This window comes from Bufo bufo, chromosome 9 (genome assembly GCF_905171765.1).
Source record: "Bufo bufo chromosome 9, aBufBuf1.1, whole genome shotgun sequence".
Taxonomy (NCBI): Eukaryota; Metazoa; Chordata; class Amphibia; order Anura; family Bufonidae; genus Bufo; species Bufo bufo.
In genome coordinates, this window is record NC_053397.1 from 156,809,758 (window position 1) to 156,815,866 (window position 6,109).

The following is a 6,109-nucleotide window of genomic DNA, read 5'->3' on the forward strand; positions in this document are numbered from 1 at the left end:
GCATATAGATTTCTGCATTCCTCCTAACTTCTGAAAAGCCCCAGAGAGAGAATAGCAGCAGCCCTGCAAGTTTTTTTTTGACTGAGCCACACCTTTAACTCCCCCCCAATGCCTATCTATACACATACATCCCGCCCAGTTCTCTTAGTGCCACCACTTAGTAATTATTCTCCCTAAGGCCTCATGCACACGACCGGTTTTTTTTGCGGTCCGCAAAAACGGGTTCCGTGATCCGTGTCCGTTTTTTCTTCCGTGGGTCCTCCTTGATTTTTGGAGGATCCACGGACATGAAGGAAAAAGTCATTTTGGTGTCCGCCTGGCCGTGTGGAGCTAAACGGATCCATCCTGACTTACAATGCAAGTCAACGGGGACGGATCCGTTTGACGTTGACACAATATGGTGCAATTGCAAACGGATCCGTCCCCCGTTGACTTTCAATGTAAAGTCAGGAGTCCCTATTATACCATAGGATCAGAGTTTTCTCCAATCCGATGGTATATTTTAACTTGAAGCATCCCCATCACCATGGGAACGCCTCTATGTTAAAATATACCATCGGATTTGAGTTATATCTGAAAACGCAGATCCGACAGTATATTCTAACACAGAGGTGTTCCCATAGTGATGGGGACGCTTCAAGTTAGAATATACTAAGAACTGTGTACATGACTGCCCCCTGTTGCCTGGCAGCACCCGATCTCTTACAGGGAGCTGTGATCCGCACAATTAACCCCTCAGGTGTTCCCCCATACATATATTACGGTCCCAGTTGTGCCCCCATACATATACGATGGCCCCAGTTGTGCCCCCATAGATATATTATGGCCCCAGTTGGTGGCAGCGGAGAGTTCCGATCGGAGTCCCATTTTAATCGCTGGGGCTCCGATCAGTAACCATGGCAACCAGCTCGCTACTGCAGTCCTGGCTGCCATGGTTACTTAGCAATTTTAGAAGCATTATACTTACCTTGCTGTCTGTGGCCAGCCGGGCTCTCGTCCTACTGGTAAGTGAAAGGTCTGTGCGGCGCATTGCCTATAGAACAGACCTGTCACTTACCAGTAGGAGGAGCGCCCGTCACAGACAGCACAGGTAAGTATAATGCTTCTAAAATTGCTAAGTAACCATGGCAGCCAGGACTGCAGTAGCGTCCTGGTTGCCATGGTTACCGATCGGAGCCCCAGCGATTAAATTGGGACTCCGATCGGAACTCACCGCTGCCACCAACTGGGGCCATAATATATCTATGGGGGCACAACTGGGGCCATCGTATATGTATGGGGGCACAACTGGGACCGTAATATATGTATGGGGGCACAACTGGGGCCATAATATATGTATAGGGACACATCTGGGGTCATAGTATATGTATGAGGGCACAACTGGGGCTATAATATAAAGATGGGGGCACAACTGGGGCCATAGTATATGGGGGGGGATTTTAATTAGGAGGGGGGGAGGGGAGGCCGCACTGGCCACCAATGAATGTAATACAGGGGAGGGAGGGGGGCCGCACTGGCCACCAATGAATTTAAAACTCGGGAGGGAGGGGGGGTCTGCCCCTTCCTGCCTGGCAGCACCTGATCTCTTACAGGGGGCTATGATACGCACAATTAACCCCTCAGGTGCGGCACCTGAGGGGTTAATTGTGCGGATCACAGCCCTCTGTAAGAGATCTGGTGCTGCCAGGCAGCAGGGGGCAGTCATGTACACAGTTCTTACTATATTCTAACTTGAAGCGTCCCCATCACTATGGGAACACCTCTGTGTTAGAATATACTGTTGGATCTGAGTTTTCACGAAGTGAAAACTCAGCTCTGAAAAAGCTTTTATGCAGACGGATCTGCGATCCGTCTGTGTGAAAGTAGCCTACGGACACGGATCACAGACGCGGATGACAATCTTGTGTGCATCCGTGTTTTTTCACAGACCCATTGACTTGAATGGGTCCGCGAACCGTTGTCCGTCAAAAAAATAGAACAGGTCATATTTTTTTGACGGACAGGAAACACGGATCACGGACAAAGTCAATGGGTCCGCAGAAAATCACGGAAAACGAAACAATGGACACGGATGCACACAACGGTCGTGTGCATGAGGCCTTAGGCTCCATTTACACGTCCGCAATTCCGTTGCGCATTTTGAGGAATGAAATTGCGGACCCATCCATTTCTATGGGGCTGCACGATGTACGGCCCGGATCCGGAAATGCGGACCTGCACTTCCGGGTCCGCAATTCCGATCCCGAAATAAATATAACATGTCTTATTCTTGTCCGCAATTGCAGACAAGAATAGGCATTTTCTGCCTCCCATGCCGGCGATGTGCAGTCCGCAAAATGCGGAACGCACATTGCCGGTGTCCGTGTTTTGCAGATCCGTGGATCCGCAAAACACACACGGACGTCTGAATGGAGCCTTAGTGCCCCGATGCAGTAATTATGACCCTTTATGGTCCCCAACTGGTAGTTATGGTCCCTTAGTGCCCCCCACCGTAATTTTGCCCCTTTAGTGCCCCCCCACAGTATGTATTCCCCCATTAAAGTATTGCGGCCACCCACAATAATTTTGCCCCCTTAGGCCTCTTTCACACGGGCGAGTTTTGAACCCGCACTGAATCCGGACCCATTCACTTGTATGGGGCTGTGCACATGAGCAGTGATTTCCACGCATCACTTGTGCGTTGCGTGAAAATCGCAAAATGCTCTATATTGTGCGTTTTTCACGCCAACGCAGGCCCCTTAGAAGTGAATGGGGCTGCGTGAAAATCGCAAGCATCCGCAAGCAAGTGCGGATGTGGTGCAATTTTTCACGCATGGTTGCTAGGAGACGATCGACATGGGGACCCGATCTTTATTATTTTTCTTTATAACATGGTTATAAGGGAGAATAATAGCATTCTTAATACAGAATGCAAAGTAAATTAGGGATGGAGGGGTTAAAATTAAACTTACCTTATCCACTTGTTCACGCTGCCTGACCATGGTGATGGACCATGTGATGAGCGCAGTGACGTCACCAAAGGTCCTTTTCCTCCCAGGTCATCAAAGAAGAAGAAAGAAGAGAAGTCGGGCTGCGCGAACAAGTGGATGAGGTGAGTTAAATATATATATTTTTTAACCCCTCCACCCCGAATTTACTTTGCATTCTGTATTAAGAATGCTATTATTTTCCCTTATAACCCTGTTATAAGGGAAAATAATAAAATCTACAGAATACCTAACCCAAACCCAAACTTCAGTGAAGAAGTCCGGGTTCGGGTCTGGGTACCAAACATGCCGATTTTTCTCACGCGTGTTCAAAACGCATTAAAACCCTTTGCACTCACACGGAAAAAACGCGCATTTTCCCGCCACGCATCCGCATCCTATCCGGCCCTCACACGCGACGCCCGTGTGAAAGAGGCCTTAGTGTCCCCCTAACTGTAGTGCTGGCCTCTTAGTAATGCCCCTGTAGTGTTAAAATAAAAAAGTAATGCTCACCTAGTCTGATTCCCCCGATGATTGGAGCATATCATGCTCTCCCCAGCAGCAGATGAGATGCAGTGATGTCTGATTCCTCAGCTGATTCCCCTGCTTTACCATTGCATTCAACTGTATCTGTGTCCACAGGACGGATGCAAATACAGTTTAAATGGAGTCTGTCACCTCATTTTCACCAATATAACTAAGAACACTGCCCCATAGAAGATTGTATACACATCCCAAGCATACCTGTGTGCACTTTGTGTCTGTATCCCATGTCCAGGAAAAGCACTTTTAGGCCTCATCCACACAACCATTGTTGTGTTCCGTTCCGCTGTTCCGTAATCCGTTTCCGTTTTTGTTTCCGTGTGTCTTCCTTTATTTTTGGAGGACCACTAGACATAAAGGAATGTAAAAAAAAGTCTAAGACAGGTTTGCCATGCAAATGATAGGAATAAAACGGATGCAGAAGTGGATGACAATCTTGTGTGCCTCTGCGTTTTTTAGCGGTCCCATTGACTTGAATGGGTCCGTGAACCGTTTTCCACGGAAATAATAGGACAGGTTATATTTTTTTGATGGACTGGAACCACGGATCATGGACGCGGATGGCAAATGGTGCACTATCCGTTTTTTCAACGGCTCTATAGAAATGAATGGGTCCGCACCTGAAACGCAAAAATCGGCGGAACGGACGCAAACAACGGTCGTATGCATGAGGCCTTATTCTGCTGAAAAACGCTAGCAAGTGCCCAGCTGAAAGTGAAAGTAAAAACAGCTTTCACTCCTGACTCGATTTCTAACGGCTATATCTTCTGATATAGTGGATATAATGCTGTGGTTCTGGTATCGCTTGAAAGGTTGGAATGCCAATATTTCTAGCTGGTACCAATCCCAAGATATGAGCAACTAAAGCCGCCCTCCCCCTTTCAGTCTGGTTTGCTTTGGGCACTTGCAGCAGCAGAGCTGGGCACTTGGGAGCCGTTTTCCAGCAGAATAAGGGCTGTTTCACACGAGCGGATGCCGTGCATGGCATCCGCTCCGTGAAAGAGTGCCAAGACCCGATGCAGACTGCAGAGGCACGGAGCATTAACATGATTGATAATGCTCCGTGCCTCTCTGTGATCTCTTTACTACGAAATCACTGTGACAACTTTATCTCACTGTGATTTCGTAGTAAAGAGATCACAGAGAGGCACGGAGCATTATCAGTCTTGGCACTCTTTCACGGAGCGGATGCCACGCACGGCATCCGCTCGTGTGAAACAGCCCTAAAAGTGCTTTTCCTGGACATGGAATTCAGACACAAAGTGCACACAGGTATGCTTGGAATGTGTCTGCAATCTTCTATGGGGCAGTGTTAGTTATATTGGTGAAAAACAGGTGACAGACTCCCTTTAAAGGGATTCTGTCACCAGGTTTCACCCCCTCCAGATAAAAATATGGTTATGTTCAGGGAGCTTTAACCATTCCTAATGTGGTCTTATAAATGTAATCTGTAGGCTCATTTTACTAAAAATACGCTATTACTGACCTGTCAATCAACAGAATAAGGTGCCCAAGGGGATGTAAATGGCTCCAAGCTGCCGCCCGCACCTGCTGCCGTTCGTGCCCAGCGCCGCCTCATAATCTTCTGTGACGCCTCCTGCTCTCCCTCCCCCCCTCCTCCTCCTGCTGTAAGATTGCTGTGACGTCTCCTGCTCTCCCTCCCTCCCCCCTCCTCCTACTGTGACGTCTCCTGCTCTCCCTCCCTCCCCCCTCCTCCTGCTGTAACATCGCAATGTTACAGCAGGAGGAGGGAGGGAGAGCAGGGGGAGAGCAGGAGGCGTCACAGGAGGGGGAGGGAGAGCAGGAGACGTCACAGGAGGAGGAGTCACAGAAGATTATGAGGCGGCGCTGGGCACGAACGGCAGCAGGTGCGGGCGGCAGCTTGGAGCCATTTACATCCCCTTGGGCACCTTATTCTGTTGATTGACAGGTCAGTAATAGCGTATTTTTAGCAAAATGAGCCTACAGATTACATTTATAAGACCACATTAGGAATGGTTAAAGCTCCCTGAACATAACCATATTTTTATCTGGAGGGGGTGAAACCTGGTGACAGAATCCCTTTAAGGGCTCATGCACACAAACGTATTTTCTTTCCATGTCCATTACGTTTTTTTAAGCGGACCATATGCGGAACCACTCATTTCAATGGGTCTGCAAAAAAAAGTTATTCCCCCTTACTGCCCCCTTAAAGGATAACTGTCGTATTTTTTTTGGAGTATTGGATTGTGGTGATTAATATCAACTTCGTGGTCCTATTTCAACTTTTCACTGTGTATTCAATTACCCCTTAATTCCACATTTTTGTTCCCTGTACTGCCTATTTTTACCTGTGCTTAAAATAGGGTTGCTAGGCATGGTCCGTCTATCTGCAGCATGCAGGCTCACATTACTGACAGCCAGGGACTGTAAGTAAATGATTAAAGCCAGGTCCTCCCCAGCAGCTGATAACAGTGCCTGGGCTGTGTGCACTTCTCCCTGTCCCTGCGCTTGGCAGACGCTCCCTCACTCAGCAGAGCTGGAGAATGCAGTGTGGAAGCAGCGTAGAGCAGGGAAGGGAGATCTGCCATCTGATCAGTGTATAAATGAAAGCAACATGT